This window comes from Castor canadensis, chromosome 12, assembly GCF_047511655.1.
Source record: "Castor canadensis chromosome 12, mCasCan1.hap1v2, whole genome shotgun sequence".
In the NCBI taxonomy this organism is placed as follows: Eukaryota; Metazoa; Chordata; class Mammalia; order Rodentia; family Castoridae; genus Castor; species Castor canadensis.
In genome coordinates this window covers 126,537,043-126,561,331 of record NC_133397.1, presented here as the reverse complement: position 1 = coordinate 126,561,331, position 24,289 = coordinate 126,537,043, and the positions used below count along the sequence as shown (strand labels likewise).

Below are 24,289 nucleotides of genomic sequence, written 5' to 3'. Positions count from 1 at the left end.
TCCACCAAGTGAGTCTACAGGGTGCCTCAGATAATCCATTTGAACTGCCTGGGGTGCAGATCTCTATCTCCAGCTTCTAGGATGGTTTTCTTGTGTAGGAGACACTTACTAAATATTGTTTTGTAATGGCAAATTCCTTATGGTACTCTCTGATGTTTTGCTTTGGGCAGAACTTGGAGTAAAACTGAAAGAGCAGAGAATAATGAACCAGCACTGTTTCTTGGACAAGACAACTTTCTTGCCAAAAATATGAAAAAAAAAAAAAAACCAAAACAAACCAAACAAAAAAACCATGACAAGGCCATCACTGAGACTCATGCTTTCAGGTGCTACCAGCTGGGAAGGAAACACACACACACAGAGCCCACTCATGGAGTCCCACTCAGACCTTAAGTCATTGTCCCCCCCCCTTTTGCATTCCTTTCCTCCCTCTTTTAACTGTCGCTGAAGCCTGCCCTATAAATCAGATTTAATTATCTATAAAATTTGGTGTAGAAAAGGATTTGCTCATTAAAAATGTTCATCAACTTGCTACCCACGTTCCAGAGTAATAGAAGCGGAAAAAAAGGAACGCCATGGAAACACCAGACGGGCTGGAGAGATAAGCAAGCTTGGAAATACCTGAACCTCAATTAAATAGCAAGTTCCGGTTTCTGTATTTGCTTTTTAAAATATCATGTTGGAGTAAGTAAATGTCACCCAATAACCAACCTGTGTCCCCCTCCTTTCTTTTTTGGTTACATGCTTCAATGGGTTTTAAAAGATGGGGGTTTTTTAGTTTACCTCCTTCATCTATGAGTTGCCCAAGATATGCTCCCCAGTCCTCTGTGTGTGTTTACAAAATGTCACAATTCTCTGGACGGCCAAACACAACGGCTTGCATTTAGTCACAGAATGAGGAGCAGTTAATTATTGAGAGCCAAGGGAGGCAGCGAGGAAACATTGGAGAACAACCTAGCCAGCGGAGGAGCAGAGGGGAAGTGTCTGTAGTCAGTCCAAGATAAAGCTTCAGTCCTTAGAGGAAGCCAAGGATAGAGGAGGCTGGCTGCCAACTAAGTTGGATTTGGGGGTGGGGTGCAGGGAGGATTGTTTGTTCCTTCTGTTTGTTTGTTTAAGTGGTAGGAGCAAGGAGTGGGGGACCCCAGAGAGGATGTCAGTCACTTTAATAAGGCAAAGCTCCTAGCTAAAATTGCACATCATTGCCTCACAAGTCTTCATTTGAAAAAAGGCACAGATCTGAAACTTTTTCTCCTCTTCCAGCACTCAAGGGGATTTTTGTCGTGACTTTCCTAAATTCTCACTGTGCCAAGAAAGAAAGAAAGTGTCCACAGGAGTGGGAGGGAAGAGACACATGGAATGGGAGCAAGGAAACCTGCCTGCAGGAGCCAGCTTTCCTTCTGTCCCTCACTCTCTTCCAGAGAGAACGTCTTTCCTTGACAGTGCCTACCTCCTGGCATTTCATCCCAATTCTCTGCCCAACCTTAGAAGTTGGGATTTTTCTTTTTAAAAAAGATGTCTGGAGAGAAAAATAGACAACAAACAGCCAGTAGAAATCGTAGCAGAGCTGAGCACCATGGTTCTGTCAGATGTTTGAAGTATTAGTGGTTAAGGCCTGTTTTTTTATTGCTAAGACTAGTTCCATTTCACTTTGCACATTCCTTTTTATTTATATGCCCCTAGTGTGCATGTCCTCTTATTGTCTGTCCCTAGATCTCTTGCTGAGATTTCTATTTTGTATCTGCCTAATTGCACAAACTCACTAAATCTCACCCAGTTGAGGGTTTGGAATGTTTTATCTAAGTGTTAAAAAAATGGGTGTTCTGATTGGTATCATTCATTAATAAGGTGAGTCCATGTTCTCAGCTCACATAAGGTGAGAAGACTCTTGTCCTTGATGCTGACACTATAAGAACATTCCATAGCCCCAGACAGGTTGTCTGATAGAGGAAGAGACTTGATATTGGCCCAGTATTTGCCCCCAAAATTGTGGAGTCAAAAGACGAATGACATGATAACTTGTACTCTGTGATGCTTTTTGTCTCCGTCAGCCACTGTTTTTAATGCATTGCAACTATTTGGATATGTGGCTTAGCCAGACTGAGCAACTCATAGATAAGAATGGTGCCTTACTCATTCCTGGTCATCAATGGCTAAGACAGTGCCTAGTGCAAGGAGAGGCTGCCACAATCCAAAACAAATTAATGAACAAGCAGCCTTTTAGATGCTAGAACATCATCTGGATGCAGAAGCTAAAATTTTAAAATCCATAACATTTTGATTTTCTGGATCCAATTACTCAAGAGTACAGGAGAGGTGGGGTAAAGGTCCTGGTATTTTCTAAGGACACTATATTGTTTGTCCTTTCCTGTTCCTGTTTTGTCATTATGCTTGCTCCTGCCCCATGATTTACTCAAATCACCATGCTGTTAGTAAAGTGAATCCTTGGATTTCATTCAAATGAATATCTACAGAGTCTGGAACTCTGTGCCACTCAGCTTTTACAGGCAGTGAGAGTGCTGATATGCACAGAGGCAAAGGAGACAGAGGAGGGCAAAGGAAAGGCCCTGTGTTAACAAAAAAATACACATTTATCATTTTCTTGCTCCAGACCAAGAATTGGGCTATGCTCCTGCAAAACAATAGTAAACGAAGTGTAGTACTTGTTCTCAAAGAGTTAAAACTCTGGCTGGGGCAGTCATGTATGAACACAGTGGCCTTACTGATTTTGCAGCTTGGAAAACCATGCATTATATTGTAAGTGGTTGCTAGGCCTAGGCTGTACTGGTGTTGGATGTAACTGATAACAGATGACCTCTCCCAGAGGGTAAGCTTGATTATTACTTATGCATGTTGAGTACTATGATCACTCTTCCATGCCAGTGGGCTTGCCATCACTGTCCAAGCAAACACCAAATACACCGAAGACCATAGGAGAAGCTAAGGAGATCCAAAACATGTCCAGTTAGAATCAGAAGGCAGCCATCACTGACTTTCCAAACTATGCACATATGGAGGCTGACATCCGTAGGTAGGGAAGATTGACACCTGCATCCAATGACTGAAGAAGCCTCAAAGCCCACCTTGTCCCAGAAATATTCCCCCAAAATCAGCCACAAAATTTTCAATTTCTGTCTGAGAAAGGCACTTTCACTAGATTTTGTCATCACATCAAATGCCTAGAAAGAAAAAAAAATACATAATCAGATTGGGCTCCTTATCAGAAATCATCTTAATTAATTCATTGCCCTCTCTCCTCCTAACCTACTCCATCTCTTCTCAGATACCTCTCAGTGCAAGCTCAGGGAATGGAGTGAGTAGCCCTTTATGGAGGTGGGACATCTGTTTTTCTCAGAAGGCTTACAGATAACTCAGAGGGGAGTCCTGCTTTGGTTGTGGGTATCTGGAAAAGAATATTTCCCTCATCACAATTTTGTGAGCTGCCCGATCTGCAGGTGATAGCTCCTCTCCTGTTCAAATCTCAGCTCTGGTTCAGAGCTTTCTAGAATGTTTGCTGCAGGCACAAAACCCTCTTTAAGACACTTGATAATCTAAGCCGTTCCATTCTTCTCCCGGTAGCAGCTGTGATAAGTGATGTCCAAAGGTTGGTAATGAGGAGACACCTGCAGACACACTGGTTTTGAAACAAGAAACACTGAGGGTGGGGGAGGTTGGAGCTGTCAATCACTTTAGCTGTCCTCCATCCTGTGTTTATTCAGAAATAATTTCAAGGCTGCAGAAAGTGTTGTTGCTCACTGATGAGCAAGGCTGAACATCAAAAATGAAGAATGATTGATGTTCAGTAGGTAAACTGAGAAACTCTTCATCCACCAGAGGCAGCCCCTGCTCAGGATGCTGATGAGATCCTGAGTGATGAGTGGTGTGCCATATGTGCCACAAACCAGGAGCTGTGGCTATGGAAGAGGAATCCTTGGGACACAAATCCTACAGCTCTGCACAGCAAGTTAATAAACCTGATGTCCTGACCTGAGCCATGGTAGAAGCCCCCTGGTGAAAGGTACTACAAAAGCCAAGCCTTGCTAATTGATAGCAAAACCCTCTTTGATTTACTAATAGGTTGGTGATTTCAGAATTTTCTAATCTAAATGTTTAATTCAGCATCCTGTCATGTGACAGTGTTGATAGAATAAAGGGCAGAAACTACTCAAAACATTCAACCTAATAGAATCTGGGAAATGTGGATATTATCTTAGAATTCATGTCATGCAATCAACAGCCTGCAATATTCCCCACAGTTGGCTTTTCTAAACCCCGACCTTAGTGTGAAAGAACTTAAACTGATTTTGCTGAGAAGCACTGACTCCTTACTTGGACCCACGAATTCACTAAAAGCAGTAGAAAAGCTTGGCATCCCTGCCTCCATTTTGTATCCATTGTCCTTTGTTCTGAGCCATTCTCTTCTGCAGCCACCTTGGAATTCAGGAAAGAGAGGACTTACAGATGACATGTCTACAAGGAGGGATGGAGAAAACTGTCCCTAAGGAAAGAACAGCAGAGACCTACAGGACAGACCACCCAAAATGCAATGGTGACCTGTTTATCCTGAGTAGTGATGAAAGCAGTAACAAGTTCTCCAGAAACCCTCCCCCCAAAAGGACTGAGGTAATAATCCACTGCAACACACCTGTGACTAGAACTGTCTAATTCCCTGCTCCAGTTCTTTGTCTATTTAGACCTAAATCTCATGTCTGTACCCTGAAGATGGCTGAAGACGGGGTGAGTGTTTGCTTTGCTTCTGCCCTTTACCATGTCTCTTTATTTGGTGACCAGACCCAATGTGTGGGACCCAGGAGTCTGCGCCTTGGGCCTAAAACTTCCGTTTCATTAGGATTCAAAATGACAACTCAATGCAAACCCTTTCTGTCAATGGCACAAAATTCTTTTGACCATCCTCTATGGACTGGCAATGCCTCCATCATTGCTTTCCTCAAACCCCTCAGCATGACCCCCACCCTCACACAGCAGCTGCAGGTGCACATCTTTTGGGGCTGGTTCTATGCCAGGCCTCCAAAGACATGACAGTGGACAAGATCAAACTGCTGTCTCTGTCCCATAGGAGAGTTAGTGAACATAAAATCCACATTTCAGTAAGTGCCAGGGGAGATGAGTGCCCAGCGTGATGAACAGCACGTGAAGGCATCATGGGATGGAGGGCCTCTCTGAGGAAATTGTGTTTAAACATGAAAAACTGAGTATAAGACCAGGCAAAGGACACAGGTGAGGGACTGGGAAGCATCGTAAGCAGATAGAACAACATATGCTAAGAGCCCGTGGCAGATTGGAAGAAAGGAAACTGCTGTTTTCTTTTGGCAATGAAGGTAATGCAAATTCAGCCAAATCTTTCCTTGTCTTAAGAGTTTGTAATAAATAAGAATTTATTACAAATCCTGTCTATTCTCACATATCTGGGTTCCCATTGCCATGCTTACTAACACCACTGACCTTATCCACATCATTTAAAACCCTTCATACCATTTTCAGCAACACTGACAGTGAGAAACTCAACCTGTTGGTGTATTAATCTGTGGTTTGTACTTGTGATGGGCATCGGTAAAAGACTTGAAGGGGTGGAAAGACTTTTCCCTTCCCCCGTCCTGGGGAAAGCAGACAGGCATTTATCTTGTAAGGTCTCTTCTCTGTCTGCTGGCAATTAATAGCTGCCTTTTGTATCAGAGGCCCCCTGAAGGTCTGCTGTTGTGTTTAATGTTAGCTCATCAAGAGAAAGAAGGTAACAAGATAGGGCCTTTGGTTGAACAGACTAGATCATTTGTCTTGCTGGCAATTAATGAGCATATCTTTTCATTTTTCTACTCCAAAATCTGTAACTGGGCATGATGACCTATAAAATTCAGTCAAAACTTCAGTTCAGCACAGATCCTATGCTATATGAGACCCCAGACCACCCCCCAATCCCACTCTTTCCATTCCCTAAATTATTTCCAATACTAAGTCCTGCCCTGCCCACTCTGCCTGACCCATAATTGGTCTCAGGTTTTTGTTCCTCTGCGTTGTCTCCCATATCTGGTTTTCTACTCCACCCTTATTGTAATCTCTCTGATAATACCTCCTGCCTAGACTATGCATGGAGTTATTAATTATATTCCCTCATGTATAAAACAATTAGAGAGCAGTGTACGTACTTTTTCTCCCTGACTGAATTGTAGAATGCTTGATGACAGAGGTAAAGTCTTACACTCCTTTGAATCTCATCCAATTCCCAATGCAAACCTGGATCGGTGGCAAGCACTCAAAAATAAAACCCTTAAATCTAACAAAATCACTTAGCATTCAGTCTATGGGTGGAACATTATGCTGGGTGCTGTGAAGATTTACAAGGGACATTTCAGCCTGACCTACTTCTTGTCATCTTTCCAGCCTCAGTTTACACACACTGGATTCTAAGTGCCAACGACATGCTCTTGTGCTGTTGAAGTAACCTGTGCTCCCCACAGTTCATCACTGCATGCCAGAGCTCATCTGTCATCATTCCCTCTAGGCTGAAAGCTCCCTGGGCGAGGGGACCACACTTGGTTTCTTTATTCCTTAGCCCCCCCGTCTGGCTTTCCTATGGTAGATGCTCAGAAAATGTTTGTTGAATAACTGAATGAAAATTTTACTGACCACAAGGCACAAATGATCTAATTATTGAAATGGAAGAAATACTTAAGCACGTATATAATGCACACATGAGTATATGTTCAATATATGTGTTCATATATACTAATTTACTGTGAAGGCTAACTACTATGACTTGAGCATGCTTTTGCTATGGTAATGGCAGTTGACAAACAGTAATTATTTTAATATTTTCGTCACAGATCACAAGGCTTAGCCAGATACTCACCTATTCACCTCATGCCCTCACACAAACATTCACCTGTCATCGAGCTGGTCTTTTTGAACACTTTTTGTTTTCTGTTTTGTTTTTGTTTGATTTTGGTTTTGGTGGAACTGGGGTTTGAACTCATGCTTTGCTCTACTGCTTGAGCCATTCCTCCTGCCCTTTTTGCTCTGGGTGTTTTGGAGGAAGTGTCTCGCTTTTTTTTCCCAGGCTGGCCTGGACCTCAATCCTCCTGTTTTATGCATCCTGTTGTTGCTAGAATGACAGGAACATGCCACCATACCCAGCTTTTTTCTGCCCAGGCTGGTCTGGAACTGTGACCCTCTGCATCTCAGTCTCCCAAGAAGCCAAGTTGACAGGCATGAGCCACCTCCCGAATGAAACAGGTTCACTTTTGAGGTAAGTCAATATGCTTACGAGAACAATTTTCATCCTTGTGTTTCTGCGATTCTGAAGTTCTGAGAAGACCGAATTAAGTCAGAGGTTGTTACAAGCCGTCATATCCTTTTCCCCATTTCTTAGTCAGACTGCATCAAAATCCTCATTCTGAAAATGTAAGAACCAAAAGTAGTTTAAAATATTTTCAGTGACTTACAATCTTAAAAAACCCTCCCACCAGTTAACACTGGCTCAAAGATGCATCCTTCTTTATATCTGGATTACAGATGTCAATCACTGTTGAATCCTTCCTAAGACTTCCTAGTTCTCTAACAAGAGTGGAAATGATTTGAAATTTACTAACCTTGGGGTTGTCAGGACAGACAGCAGACGTCAGCAAAGGGGCAGCTACTCTGTACCCAGTACTGTACCAGGTGCCAAGGATTTAACAGTGGGGGAAAAAACCCACACATTTTTTTCTCAAGATTTCTGGTCCAAAACAGAGACACAAATCTAGGAATACAGTTTCTCTTGACTTAGCATCTTTTCCACAGCTGCCTAGGTTCCTCAGTAGCTATGTTTATTGATGCAAATATGAGACTTCAGATACCAAATGGAATACTGTTATTATTATGCCTGAGTTCCTCTGGGTGAGCACCTCATGAAGATCTCTCATGAGACTGTACAAGTAGTCATGGCTTATGCATGTCTTGTATCTACCTGTAGAGGTTAAACTCGTGGAAGACTGGGTCTCGTTGTGTTTCTAAAAGCAGCATGCAAGAAGAAAATGCTTCTTATTTTACAGAGCTTTTGGACTTCTTTTCAGGATTTCTTCTGAAGACAACTATATATCAACAGGGGTTCTTCCTGATGGAATGAAATGGTTTTGGTGTGTGTGAACCATGAAAATTAGCCAAATTTCTAACTTACTCTATAAAATCCCACTCCTGGAATTTTAAGACATTTCAATGTGAAATGAAAGCTATATATATGGTGTGATGGTCACCAGCAAAGAATCACTGAAAAGAAAATAAATAATGAAAAATACTCACACTTCAGTGGAAAAATTACATCATGATTGGGGAAGGGTGTGAGAGCCAGAGATGAAACGCCAGAAAGTTCACTGGTTCATTCTGCAGAGTTCCATGTTTAGTAGGGTGTTCAATGTTTGACCCCAGGCTGACAGGCAGATCTGGACACCTCTACCCTTGCAGGAGTAATAGGGATTTACTGGTATGGCTACATAACCCCAGCTGGTGCCTGTGGGCTGTGGAGGGAGTGAGAGAGCTAGTGCCCTTGATCCTCCATGCACTAGAGTTTTCATATCTAAGCTTTTGAGGAAAGAGTGGTTTTTACCATGACATCATATGCCACATTTATGGCCATTCCTTGATTGGGAAATGAATATCTTTGTCTGTATAGCAATGACCGGATTAATTCTCCATTGTAAATACTGTTATATCAAAAAAAAAAAAAAACCAACAAACCTGGTATATTCAAATGATCCCTTTTAGGTTTATTGTCTCTTTTATCGAGGACAAATTATTAAAATGTACTTAAACAGATGGATTTTTATGTCATCTTTACTTTGCCGTTCTGTAGAAGGAACACAGGGCATTAAGTACTCTACCACTGAATTAACTCCCCAAGCCCTAGGTTTTGTGAGACAGGGTTTTACTTTGTAATCTAAGCTGGCCTTGAACTCATGCCTCAGTCTTGTGTGTGCTGAGATTAAGGTTTGTGCTGTCATACTTGGCCACAGGAATGTTTCAAACTGAAGCTTTTAAATTCTGCTGTTGGGAGACCTAAGATTTTGCAAATGTGACCCGTCTGCCCAGGGACACTGTGTGGTCTCAGGTAGCCTTAGGGAGTATCCAAGGAGTTCTCCAGTTTTGCCACACCCTCTTCAACTTTAGAAGCTCTATTTAATGAGGTCGTGGTTTTAATTTTAGAGCTTGGTGTAAAGTAGGCTTTCTTTTGGGGGTGGGGACAGAATGCTGCAGGTTTATAAGTATATAAACCCATGGCTTAGGAAATGAAAAACTGGTAAAAGACATGATTCTTATCTATTTTTGTTTGAGAAGCATGTTGAATTTCAATGGTGCGCAACCCTGGATGCAAAGGGAAGGTTTTTTGTTTTGTTTTGTTTTGTTTTACTTTGGGGTAGGTTTCTTGGCCTTTATTTATGCAAGTTAGTATCACGAAGATTACTTCTTTAGTAGGTCAGGGTGCTAAGTGATACTGCAGAATAAACATTTAGAAAATGCAAAGCTACTTGTCAAAACAACTTAAAATCCTTACTTAGTGTTCTCCAAGAAGATCCAATGGAAGTGGACATTGCTGTCATATACTGTTTCCTAGCATGGGAAGCAGAGCCCACATTGAAATAAAACACACACAAAGTCTGACAGGAAGTCCAAAATATAGAGTGTTTGTGTAAGATAAATATGTGTTCATTCCCAGAGGCAGTCTAAAATTCAAGCTAAGAGACCATACTGTTAATTATTTGAATTCTACTTTAACTTCTTTTTAATTGACCGGTAAAATGATAGGTATGAATCACATACGCTATGATGTTTGGAAGAGTACAGACATTGTGGATTGAGTACATCTACCCAGTAACATAATTTTTGTGCTGAGAACACGTCTCATCTTTTCTCTTAGCATCTTTCAAGGATAGAAAATATTGTTATTAGCTCCAGTCACCATATTGTACATTATTTGGATTCTGTGCAGTTTCATAGCCTCCCAGTGCCCACTGTGAGCCATTGCTACAGGGAATTCGATGCACAATTCCCATTAACAATATGACAGAAACAGCAACTGTGTAACTAATTCCCTGTGTTGTGGCATCGTGTGTGTCTTCTGCTCACACTACACTGAGCACATTCCCTCCTGAGACTGAAAGGAAGGACACGGCACACTGTCTCCTTTCAAAAGCAGAGCAAATTCAGAAATTCCTGGGATGGTTCTGGGAACTGGTACCAAGCCGGGTCTGAGACATCAGGTGTGCTGTGGCTGGTGCCATTATCTCTACCGATGCACAGGCACCAATGCTGACATCTAATTATCATTAAGGTCAGCACAAAGCAGAGAAATATGTCTTGATGCAATCTATTAGGTCATTTATTTAATAAATTAAAATACTTAAGGAAAGGGAAATCAGCCTGGCATTTTCTCTGGGCTGTTCTATTCTCTTTGGTGAATGACTGAATTGCAGAGAAAATTCAGAGTGGATGCAACACTACATTAAGAGCTCCGTAATCAAAACAGAGAGCATAAAAACACTTGAGCATTGTCTAATGGACAATTTATCATCCAAACAGATGCATTCATTAAGGGAAAAATTACCTTCAAATATCAGTAAAATGAATTGGGTCTATTCTGATTTCTTATTTCTGCAACAAGAGAGTTCCAAACTCTCGAAACAAGTATATAAAATATATTTCCTTGCGGAAGCGGGACATTTCAGGCATTTAAGTTTATTGTGCAAAGCTGTTTGAACTGCTCGAAGATGGCAAATCATGCAAATATGCGACATTCCTGCTGATAGTGTCTTTCTGGGCCAATTACTTCTCTCCTATATTTCAAAGACAGAGACTGTTTTGTTACTGCGTGGCTATTGTTATTATTGATGCTACAGCTCCTGCTAATGAGAAATCATTTTCTGCTTTGCCTTAGCAGTGTGGACTGCAACCACTCACCGCAGTGTCCCCTTCTGTGACAGGGAAACATAACTCTCCAGCACGGAGCTTGAAGATGGGGGCACGCTGTTTCTCCTTATGTGCGTCCTCGGTGCTGAGCGCAGTCAGTTGGCAGAGGGAATCACTCTGCAGCTGGTGGCCTGAGCTGCGTGCTCCACTCCTTTGCAGCCCTGCTCTGAAATGAACACTGGGAAGCCATGCTGCAGCTGCCCTCAGGCTGCCATCCAGCCTCTAAACGAATGAAGAACTTTCATAAATTAGCAGTCTAAGCAGTAGCTCACTGCGCGGTGGCCCGCAGGCACATGGAAAGCTCCTGTTTTCCCTGTGAGTGAACTTGCAGAGCATTCCTCTAGACTTCCTGGTGCCGGTGACAATCATGGCTGTTGTTCCTAGAGCACCTACTGTGTGCCAAGCAGTCACCTCTGATGTCACAACAACCCTGCCAGTGGGTATTATCACCACTGCCCAGAGGAGGAAACTGAGGTTTGAGGTCAGATAGCAGAGTCTTTTCACGTCATACACTGCCCCTCTGACTGTGGACATTTTTCCCATGCTACCACAGATAGATATACGTATCAATGAGATAAACTGGCATGGTCCTATTTTATTTTACACACCGTAAAATGAAGGCAGAAGTAGGAAAGCTGTCCACCATCAGACTGAGCATGCTTTGCCTGACGACCTCTGTGCTTTCAGTGCACTGAGCCAGTCTGCCTCTCTGCAGCGAAGGAAGAATCTTAGTGACAAGGACAGGACTTGAGGATGGTCTTACCTGAGGTTGTAGCCAGCTGTGTGATCTTTGGGGAGCTACCTAACTTCTCTGTTTGTTATTAAATTGTGAAATAATAGCAATAATAATTTTGACAAGAGTGAAAATTTATTGAGCACTTGCTATATATGAAATACTTTCTAAATATTAATCCTGAGAGCAACTGTATTATTAACTCCTAACAATGAAACTGGGTTATAGAAAGGTTATATAATTTTCCATGGGTAATATAGTCAGATGTCAAATTCTGACTGCAAATCCTATGTTTGTATTACCTTATTCTCCCCTGACTTGCATGGCTGTAAGATCTGGGATTATATACAGTATATGAAATACATGTTCATATGCAATAGGGCTTATTGAGACTGTGGCCATATGTTTAAAGGGTTTTAAATGCCAGTATATCACACGTAATAATAATAGCTACATTGTTTTGATTATTTAGAGAAAGTTAACTTTGTAAGTGAGACCAAGTATACGCTTGCTACAAACTTGTTATGTTGTTAAGGAAACAGCAAGCTCTCAGAAGTCTTCATTCAACATGTATATAGAAATGAGATCAAGTGGTATGTCTTAGGGGAAGGGGCCTTAGGTATCTTGCTAGCCTAGAAAACAATAGGTTGCACTCAGCAAATTGATTCAGGTTGTAATAGGGAAAATGTAAGTGTAGCCACTGTGTTTGCATTTCAGTCATCTCTTCATGCAATTATAGCCAAGTCCTCACCAAGGAATGCAAACACAATTTCACTTGCGTCCTATCTCCGGGGAATCCATAATCTAGTTACAGTAGAGAGATGTGGACACAGAATTAAAATATAATTGTAAGTGACACTGCTGTGACATGCAGAAGTGTATTGGAGAGAGTAGCTTACTCTGCCCTGGGGACATTGAAGAAGAACTCTTCAAGGAGGAAAATTCTTAAGACTATCACCAAAGATGACTAGAAAGTGTCTGGTTGGGAGGACCCTGTATCAACCACATCAATCCAGCTCAAAATGTCAGAATTTTGAAAAGGCAGTAATTTGAAAGAAAGAAATTAATTTGAAATTTGAAAAGTGGTGCAACTCAACCTATATACATTACTAGAGTAGAAGACCTACATTGATTACGGTGAGCCAGCAAGAGTTTCCAAAATTGAGGCTGGAGAAGTAAAGTGTGGTTGGTTTAAAGGAGCTTACATGTTGTGCTAAGGAGTTCAACTGGAGGCATTAAGGAGCCATTGATGTTTTCTAATTAGGGGACTGATATGATGAAATTTATGTCTTACCAAAGTAGTTTGCTAAAGGAAGTAAATAGCTCAATAAGCTACAGAGAAAGAAATAGAGTTGACCTAAGGCAAGGCATGAAGTCACAAGCCCACTGTTGGGCGTGGAAGACACAAGAGCCAGAGAGGTCTAGGATGACTATCAAATTTCTTGCTTGGAGACCTGGCAGATTGTGACCCCGTTAATGAACATAAGGTACAGTGGAGGAGGAACAGCTTTGGTGGATGGATTCAGGGTTTGGCTGACCGCATATCATGTGGATGTGTTTGTGGAACACTCAGCTGGAAACACCATCTGAGCTCAGGAGGTGAGGGCTAATGATAGAGGTTGGTCGCCATCAGCATGTGGGTGGCTGTGGAAGGCAAGATGGTGGGGCTCATTGAAAATTGAGACAATGTAAAACAAGAAACCCAGAAGAAACCTCAGCACCCACTCTCAACTGTTCTATATTCCCCGTAAGTGAGCTACACTAGTTCTACTTCAATAGCTCTAAGTTTTATGTTTATTTGTTCATATTTCGATTTTAAATTGACCAGTAACAAGAAAATCCCATATGCAGTCAAAACTTAAGCATGTGTGCTGCCTTCTGTACAACCTGTTCTAGCTCAGTCCTTCTTGACCCAGGCACCTTATGGACAGGGGTTGCCAGGAGATATAAAATGTATCCTTTATTATGAGGACAAGAATTGACTTGGAAATGACTAAGTTAGGGTGGCACACACAAATTTCCCTCCTATTTGCATGGGGGGATTCCCAGGACTAGTCTGTTTTCTCACACAAGTAGAAGTATAGCCCCTGGCTAATGTCAATATTATCTGTGTGACCATTGGGTAAGTCACTAACTTCTCTGGGAGTTCCTTTCTATGTAAGCATAACTAGCGTTTGAACTGGATAGTTCTAAAGTATGTTTACGGCCACTTAGTCTGTTTTCTGATGCTATAACAAAATACCTGAGATGGGTAATTTATTAAGAGTAGCAGTTATTTTGGCTTGGGGTTCTAGAAAAAAGCCAGTAAATTCAAGAACACAGTATAGGTATCAGCTTGGTGTCTGGTGAGGTCCTATTTGACACCATAATATGACAGAGGACATCACAAGGTGAGACAGAACAGGAGCTCTTGCTGAAGTCTCACATCCTCTTATGAAGACACAGGGGGACCCCACCTTCATGACCTCATTTCATCCCAGTGACCTCCCCAAAGGCCCCATCCTTCAAGTACATATGAATTGGGGAATCGGGTTTCTAACACTTGAAATTTTGGGGGACACATTTTCTCAAATGATAGCACACGTGACCCAAACTTTCTGAGTGATGCTGCAGTTTCAAAATCTCAGCTCCTTGACACAAGTGTAAGTTCATTTCTCACACTTAGCTACAAGACGTGGCCTTGATGAGTCTGCCAGCCCTGGTCACTAGGACCCATGGTAATAGAGGCATCACACTTTGTAAGTGCACTCTGCAACACATGGCTTCTCCTCACCAGAATAAAGAAGTGTGGTGATGGCTCTGAAGGGTTTGGCAAGGGAAAGAAATACCTGGGCCTGACGGGAGCACCTGCCCTTCCTGATCAAACCCCACTGCCCTGAAGTAGCCATGCTGCCCTCATCCTGCAAGGAGACCAGGGAGGAAAGGCAGCTCTTCCTGGGCTCAGAAATGGATGACCCCTTGAATTCACCAGTATCTGGGGCAAGCAGAAAAAAACATCAGAGTATCTAGAACATTCTGTGCTCCTACTCTTTCTGGCAGAGATTCTGCAGTGGATGAACAATGGTAGCTAGTGAGGCACAGTGAAAAGAATTTGTTTATTCCCCATCTCTTCAGAGTCCTCTTAAGGGAGAAACATCTCAACCATGTGAAATAATTGCAGTGCTAACTCAGTCTGAAGAGCAGACTGCCTGTCTCTGTTCAGTTTATTTTGTAGGGTTCGTACTTTAAACAAGTAGATAATTGCCACAGAGCAAGGGTTTTTTTGTTTAGGTTCCTTATACCTACAGTCCATTTCTAAACTTGAAGTTTTTATTCAGTGTACGAACCAAGTCACATTTTAGCAATTGCCACATTGCATAACATGGAGTGCTTTGATTTTCCCATCTAAGTTGAAAAAGTTGTCACAAAACACCAACAGATTCAAAACAGCTCTCAAAATGACTTTTGTTAAAGGCAGATTCCTGAACTATTCATCTGTGTTAAAATGCATTTTGCCTTGAATCATATGTCATGTTGCCAGCAAAGTGCTGTTTCCATGCCAACTCGCTGGCAACACGGGAAAAAAATCAAAGCTCCTAACATCTGGAAGATGTCACTACTGATAGAAACCACTTACAATGAAAAACGCAGGACTGGGAGTGCCTGCCAGAGGAGCCCTGGATATGGGGGTAAAATTTTATACTATAATTGCCTAACAATGTGTGATTCTTTATGTGAAGGGGGCTGTTTTCCTGGTCTAAACTCTATTCCATGAAAGGTTTATGCAAAGAAAATATTAATATACTTCTTCTGCAGTGTTTTTCTTATAAAGCTAACATATTTTTCTTAATATGAATCTTTTATCAAGCTATTTAATTTCATGCATAGTCTTAAAAGTGGGACAAGAAAAATTGCTTTACTTTCTGTACCTTTCCTTCAGTGGTCCTGGAAAAATCTCATTTTGTTTACTTATTTAATTTTGATCATACTGGGGTCTGAACTAGGACCTCACACTTGCTAGACAGGCACTCTACCACTTGAGCCACTCCACCAGCCCTGTTTTTGTGTTGTGTTTTTTCAAGATCATTCACACACTGTTTGCCCGAGCTGGCTTCAAACCACGATCCTTCTAAGCTCTACCTCCCAAGTTACCCTACTGGATTACCAGTGCCGGATCAAAGTCTTATTTTATTTTTATTTCTTTTATTCATATGTGCATACAATGTTTGGGTCAGTTATTCCTCCTTCCCCCCGCCCCCACCTTTCCCCCCTACCCTCTCCTTTCCCCCCACCCCCTCGCTACCAGGCAGAAACTATTTTTCCCTTATCTCTAATTTTGTTGTAGAGAGAGTATAAGCAATAATAGGAAGGACCAAGGGATTTTGCTGGTTGAGATAAGGATAGCTATACAGGGAGTTGACTTACATTGCTTTCCTGTACATGTGTGTTACCTTCTAATTAATTCTTCTCAAACTAATCTTTTCTCTAGTTCCTGGTCCCCTTCTCCTATTGGCCTCTGTCGCTTTAAAGTTTCTGCAATTCTGCATTAGTTCCTTTGCATTGAGGATATCAAATATCAAATGTTACCTTGTTTTTTTGTTTTTTTGGTTTTTTTTTTTTGTTTTCTTGCCTATCCTCATACCTCCCTTGTGTGCTCTCGCTTCATCATGTGATCAAAGTCCAATCCCCTTATTGTATCAAAGTCTCACTTTAAATAAAGGCTATCAGTGAGATAAATGAGACCTAGTATCTCAAACAATGACTTGCATGACCAGCAATTCTAACACACTTGTCTTTCTACATATTTCTGGTTTTGTGTGTGTGTGCGTGTGTGTGTGTGTGTATGCAAGTGTGTGCACTCTCAAGTGTATCTGTCTTTATTTTGTTTTTATTATTTGAGACAGGGTCTCACTATATGTTCCAAGCTGACATCAAATTCATGATCCTACTGCCTCTCAAGTGTTTGGATTACAGACATGCACCATCACACCCAGCTTATAGGTCTTTAAACAACATAAATTAGTTAATTCACTTCCTAAGTAATAAAGACTGACATAGGCCAGACTGGCTTTTTGGAAACAGCCTATGGTCAAAAACACAAGGACACAAACTTCAAGACAAACCCTGATGCTGTCAGAACAACTCAGATATCTTCACAGGTAACAAGGACTACACCAAATCCATTTTATTGAGAGAGGAACTATGAATATTTTGTATCCCCACTTAAAAATAGAACACACAAGTGTTTATGATGCCTTGGAAGGTTGTAAGCATGCAGAAGGTCACGTGAGCAGCCATCATTGTGTCCCTGACTCCTGTTGATGCAAGCAGGACTCCAGAGTTAGCGCTTGTCATCCAAAGCTACCCAAGTATTTTTATCTGCAGAATCCCCCTCAGCTATGAGTCAAGGAATCTCTGCTCAGCTCTGCTGTCAACAGTGCCTTTCTGTTGCTGCTCTGTTCACCTTCCTGGCATTGTCATCTCCCGCCAGACACCATGTCTGCCACCACATATTTCTGCCTCTCACCAGCAAGTTAGGGCTCCAATGTTCCAAAACAGCACTGGGGCCTCTTGCAAGGTAGGAAAGACTCTCCTTGTTAGTGTCTTCTAACTCCATTCAAAACATTTTTTAGGAGCTTAAATTTTTTTTTAAATGCTTTCAGTGAACACATACAAGATCCTATTGGGACCTGGGCCAGTTCTAACCCATGAGATAACTCCACAGTGACTTAACCCTGATGCCCAGAGTCCCTCACTGAGTCAACCTATTCTTGCTTTTTTCTCATTTTCAGTAAGTTCATTCCCAAGATGCTCGTCCACCCCTCTTATAAAGAGATATCTGGCAGCCCACCCTATCAGGCAGGTCTAAAGGGCAGGTTAAATGCGTGGTGGGAACCAGCTCTCCAGTGTGTATAACAGCTCTTGCTTTTCAAAGCGTCAAGGTCTTTGTGTTGTTTTCAGAAAAGACTCCTCCTTTGGAACAGCCTGGATTATTTGTCTAGACCTGGGCCCTGGAACTTCACCATGACAGAAAATGGATTGTCTACATAGCTCTGGATCCTCTCAACACCAATATGTTCTTCTCTCACTCACAATACACAACTATCCTGCACTATTGACATATTAGCTTTCCTGATCTGATCATAGCTTAGTTCTAGCCAGAGCTGTAGCTCATTGTAGCTCTTTCCCAGACTCACAGGCTGTCTCCATCTCAGGCTTTGTGGCTAAGCCTGATCCCACTGTTGAATGGAGCAAGTAGTCAGAGGGACTTCCTAATTCAAAACCCAAGGGATGCTGCATCATACGAAAGCACATATTCCATCATCTGAAACCAACTCTAGCTTGCAGTTCTAGATTGTGCCTACACGACTCCTCTCAATCCCTTTCCTGCAGCTAAGCATGTACAGACGGATCTTACAGACACATCCACAGCCTCCTGTGTACTGCACTGACTCTCCGCTCACTGTTACAGCCCCACATATTCCCTCTGTATGGTTTGCTGAACTCCTACTGCCCTGTGTGACTCACTGCTAAATTTGCACTGACCCATGGCTTTACCCTCAAGCTGTGTCTAATTTCCAGCTCCTAGCCTCCGTGCCTAGCCTATTGAGCTCATAGTATAGATTCAGAAATAATCCCTCTAATACCAACCTAGATATTCTCCTGATCTCAGCCAATTAAAGCTGAGAAGTACTTCAGAGAAGCCAGGCCTTGACCACACAAACCATCTGGCCTCATTCAACTGGTGAACAGGCTTCATTTGCCATGGCAGGGTTTTAAAAAATTGTGCCAGTCTTAAAAGTTGATAAATTTCATATCAGATGCTTTGATTTCCACTTTCTCTTGAGAAATCAGAAGCTCTTACAATCTGCTCAGATTCTGTTGTGGTAGCTATCAGGTAGATGGAACAGACTTCCTCCAGAGGACATGTGTACTGCAGCTCTCAACAATCCTGAGTGCCCACCCATCCCAGGAAGGCTATTTACCAATACCCTGGCCCTGAAGTTTCTTTAAGAGTTCTAATATATTTCTCTGTAACCCTGTTCCTATCAAAAGTGGATGAAAGAGAGAAAAGTTCATGAATTTGAAGAAACATGCAAGAGAGAGATTATTGTGGATATGTAGGATATGGATAGGTGTCCAAGAGAAAAACAGTCTTCAATGTCTAGTAAGTAGAATGTATAGACATCATTATTTTAATACGCTCTCAACCTCACCCATTTTAATTATCCTAATTCAGCCCCTAATCTGAAAGATTGATAAGTTATCTACAACCAAGTCAGCTCTATTAATACTTCAAACAAATAGCTACCTTCACATTGTGATTTAAGAGCCAATAAAAGTGGCCATATTCAAGGGATAAATAACCAGAATTTAGAATGAGTTAAAAAATTCAACTCTCAAGCAGTAGGTGATCCAATGAAGAAATGGGCAAATGAACTGAACAGAAGTTTTTGAAAGGAGAAAGTACAAATGGCCACAGAAGAAATGCTCACCATTCCTGGCCATAAAGGAAATGCAAATCGAAACCACATTAAGATTCCTCCTCACTCCTGATAGAATGGCTACCATCAAGAACACAAACAACAACAAATACTGGTGAGGATGTGGGGAAAAGGGAACCTTCATACACAGCTGGTGGGAATGCAACCTAGTGCAACCACTATGGAAAACAGTATGGAGTCTCCTTAAAAATATATATATAATCCAGCAATACTACTCCTAGACATGTATCTGAAGGAGTGTAAGTCAGGATATAATGAAGGCACCTGCATACCCATGTTTATTATAGCATATTCACAATATCCAAGTTACACACACAGCCCAGGTACCCCACAACTGATGAATGAATTAAGAAAATGTGATACATATATAAAATAGAATATTATTCAGCCATGAAGAACAATGAAATTTTGTCTTTCTCAGGTAAATGGACGGAACTGGAGAACATCATGTTAAGTAAAGTTAGTCAGGTTCAGAAAGACAAAGGTCTCATGCTTTCTTTCATATGTGGGAGACAGATCCAAATACAAACACAAGTATATGGAGCATATTTCTAATAGTGGGACTGTTGGAGCAGACTAAGGGAGGAGGAAAAGAAAACAAGATGGAGAGGAGTGAATAATACTGAAGTACATCACATCTATGTGGCGACAAGGCACAGTGAAGCACACTGAAAACTGTAAAACAATACAGGTTAGGGAAAAGGGTAAGGAAGAGTAACAGAGGGCATTTAACCGACTACTGTACAAAAATTTTACAGGTAAAATACCAAGACAAAACCCCACTGAACAATGGACGGGCAGGAATGGAAGACAGGTCACATTAAGGGGAGGACACTAGTGGGAGGAGGAAGGTAAATGAAGAGGGTGAGGTAGGTGAATACGGTTGAGGTGCTTTCTATACAAGTATGAATATGGAGCATTGAAAACTGTTAAAGTCATTTCAAGAGGGGGAGTTGGGGAAAGATGGAGAATAATGTAGAAGATGAAACAAACTGGGGTATAATACATGTATGCATGTAAATGTCACAATGAAACCCCATATAAGCTATCACATGCTAATAAAAACATTTCTTAAAAAGTAAAATTTTTCAAAATGCTTGTATGCATCAAGCATGTCCTGAGCAGCAGGGTCATACCTTATCCTCACACTTGTAACTAACAACACAAGCGCAAATGACACAACTATAGCTATACTAAAAATAAAACAAGAATGAAACAGAAGCAGAAAGCTCAAACTGAAAAGCAGATTTCTTGCTTGAGGACGGTTTCTAGACTTTTCATTCATTAAACTCATTCAACTGACATGCACTGAACTTCTGTTTGTGCTTGGCCCAGTATTCTGAACATCCTGTAATTATATTTCCTGTCATCTAGGGAGAGCCTAGTATGTGCTGGGGGCTCACCAATCCCTTTTTCAGATACTGTGTGATTTGTAATTCTCCAGGGTAGTGAATATCCTCATCTTGCGTTAGGAAAGTTGTGCTCAGGAAGCTAGACAAATGGCCACAGATATACCTTCTAATGAAGAGCAAGAGTCAGACCCAGGGTGCTCTAAGCTTCAGTGGAAAATGGTGCCATCTGGGAGCTGTTTGCTTAAGTCACTGTCTCCACACAATTCAATATGGTGCGCCTTGAACAGCAGAGATGGCTTAGTGTGAAACTGTGCACCTTTCCCCACAGCACCTGAGAGACTCATCAACAGAAGAGAAACAACTGACTCACCAACAGGACCCAGCCTTTACTTTTTACTTTCTAAAACAGTCTCGGGATTTTACAGTACTGAAAAGTGGCTGGTATGTTGTAATAATCTGACTTCAAACCTTCTTCTCCACTGCAGCTAGCCTTCCATAAGGCTACGAGCCACAAGCCTCAGAACTTTAACCTCTGCGTGTTAATAAATAGCAACAGAAGCCCATACGTAGTAGCAAATGGAAAAGGAAATAAGCTGTTCATTACCCTTGATTTCTGCTCCCCTGCCCTTGTTTTCCCTCTGCACGTGGCCAGAGATTGAATCGATACTGGATTTGCCTCACTTCTGCAATACAATTCATACATGCTTTTGTAATTCATTCACTTCACTCATGGTCACCTTTTGCCATTTCAATCACTTTAAATCTGCTTTGCCCTCCTCATTCACTCTCCTAAGTTCCTGGGTATGAGCAGAGGACTTATAACTGTACTTTCTCAATTTTTGGTTACAGTAGGAATGATCTCACCAGGACACAAGTCTAGATACTGACAACACTGCTAGTCCTGAAATAAGGCCTACAGGGGAGACAGACACCAGCCTTTTCTAGAGTGAACTTTCCAAAGCAGGTGTACACATGATCAGGAACCGTGGTCCACAGACCTCGGGGACAGACCAAAGCAGCAAAGCATGCAGCTGTGTAATCAGATGGACAGAGTGCTCTTCCATGTTCTTCATAGAAATGGGGGCCACCAACGTGGCCTCTCTGCTGCACTTCCTCATTTGCAAAGGGCTTAGAGTGACAGTATCAATGGCATAGGATTATTTGGACGATTTAATGAGAAAGTCTGTATCAAGCACTTAGCTCGTAATATGTATTTGATAGATGCACATTTTCAATAACATTATTATAATGATCAGCCAGGAAGGTATAGAACTAGCTTATCTTTTGGAATAAGTTGATTAAAAAGAAAATATAAAAACATATACTACTTCACCAATGGAATGAACATATAGACAATAACAATGATATAAAGCCTCACTTCAAGAAACTGTGTTTGGCCCAGTCTGTGTCAATCCTTGCTTCGGAGAACAGGTCTGTTTGCCCTGAAACACCATCTTTCTATTCTAGAAACATCAAGTACTGGTTGAAAAAATCCTGTGATGGATTAGTCCTTCTTTGACTAAATTTAAGCTCTTTGGGGACTCTCTTTATTTCTGTCCTATGCAAATCTGGGAAAATAATGCTCCTGTGCCTGCTAATTTTTGTGAAAGAGGTAGAATTTTCACTCCTCGACTTATTAAAATTTTGAAACTTAGTGAATGAACCATATTTTTGGGGGGTGGGATCAGAATTTGAACTCAGGACTTGGTGCTTTCAAAGCAAGTGCTCTACCACTTGAGCCACACCTTCAGTATACTTTGCTCTGGTTATTTTGGAGATGGGGTCTTGTGAAATATTTATCCAGGCTGGTCTCAAACCATGATCTTTCTGATCGCAGCTTTCCAACTAGCTGAGATTCCAGGTGTAAACCATCACGAACCCATCTGAACCACAATTTTATAGTCTCATCCATAACCCACTTTCCCTTGGTCTTTTTTTTCCCCAGTACTAGGGTTTGAACTCAAGTCCTTCACTTTGAGCCACTCCACCAGCCTTATTTTTCTGAAGGGTTTTTTGAGATAGGGTCTTACAAACTATCTGCCTGGCTGGCTTTGAACCACAGTCCTCCTGATCTCTGCCTCCTGAGTAGGAAGGATTACAGGAGTAATCCAGTTTCATCTTTATAGAGAGAAGAATGCTACTTTTCTCAGCCTTCATTGGAAGGGCAAAATTGAGTGACCAAAGACAATGAACCAAAACAGGCCAAGGCCAGGGGCAATGTCATAGAAAAGACATGGCTGACTTCCAGATATTAAAAATAATAGTGCTTATTAACATGGGTATGATTGACTTGGGTCCTGATCACAGTAAGAATAACAGATGGGAGACACTGGGTCTAGATGCAAGTTAGCTTCAGAACTAAACCTGGCTTGGCAGGCTACATAGATTAAAAGGTAGAATCTGAATGGAAAACTCTAAAGGCAGCTGGCTGCTCCAAGATTTGAAGTATAAAAGATGGTGATCTGGAAGTAACTAAGACCTAGCTCATCTCTAGAGACCTGAGTCTATCCTGCATGCCTGAGACTGTAAAGGCAGAAGTGGTGCTATCGTTCATTCACTGGTAGCTCTGTGTATGCACAAAGCTGCGTATGCCAAGCAGCACCCAGGCTCCTTAGCCAGCCAGACCTAAGGACCCTCTAGGAATCCAGTCCAGTGTGGCCACCCCTGTGGCATCCTCATGTTATATTTATCAGCATTGCCCTTTTTTGTGCCTTGCTATCGTATTTCTCTGGTGGCAAAGATCTTCCAATGAGACCATCATGCTGGTCATTTTAGTTTGGTCTCATTGGGAAGCTATTTTAGCAGGTTTGCCAACCAAGTCTGCCTCTCTCTGGCCCTTTTCCAGTTCAGTTATAACTTTCTGGAAATGTAATGACCAGACATGATCTTCTTCAAGGGTAACATTATGCTTTCTATTTTCACTCTGAGACTCTTCTTGGAGAAGCCAAGAACACTCTGGCCTTCTTTTTCCTACACTTACATGAGGAGTCTTCAAGAACTGAACTCTGTGGTCCTCCAGAAGTTTAATCCAGTCACAGTTTACTGAGCCCTTTTAGAGGACACAAAAGAAGCAAAAGACTGAGTTGTGGCCCACAAGTACAGTCTTCAAGACACCATAAAATCATAAACACCTTTGGTAATGAAATAAAGTTATATATTATTAAGTATGAGGCTGATTGCACATCCTTGAGAAATGCAGAAGAACCCAGGTGCTCTTAATTTGAAGCAAATATAGTGCTAGGACCTCATCATAATAATGCAGTTCTTCAATAAATGGACATAATAAAGATCAAAGAAATTAGGAAATCATCTGTTCTGTTAGTTGTGTCGAATGGTTAGTTATTTTACCAAGATCTTGTGTTATGGTATGTTCTTAAGGAAGCTATGCAGAGGGGATGCACAGACAAAAGCAGGTTGCTATTAACTACAGTCTTGGTCTCCCAGCTCTGGAGAGGAGGGCTAGTAGGACTTCTATGTGCTTTAGAAGAATTTCTTCATATCACTGACCTAAGGTCCAGGCAGAGTAGATGAACAATGCAGAGTGTGTATATTCTTCTGCCTCCTAAAATAAATACCACAAACTTTTTCATACTGAACCCAAAAATGGCCACCAAATTTTTCTCAGTTCAAACTTATTTAAGTTCTTTGGTGAGTGCCACCAAAACAAAATATAAAATCCCATCATAAAAGGGGGTAGCCTAATGTAGTCTCACTGGAGGTATAAATAAATAAATAAATAAAACCTAAAATCACAAATAGTATAGAATATC

The 24,289-nt window shown here is 41.5% G+C and overlaps 1 long non-coding RNA gene across 1 annotated transcript; it reads right to left on the bottom strand.

Moving 5' to 3' along the window:
- Positions 1-957: 957 nt before the first annotated feature.
- LOC141414962 (uncharacterized) lies at positions 958-11,149 on the bottom strand. The gene is made up of 3 exons (XR_012439982.1): positions 10,942-11,149; positions 6,863-7,405; positions 958-3,176 (listed from the first exon to the last, which is right to left on the bottom strand). It is a non-coding gene; the product is annotated as an uncharacterized lncRNA (long non-coding RNA).
- Between the last annotated feature and the right edge of the window lie 13,140 nt (positions 11,150-24,289).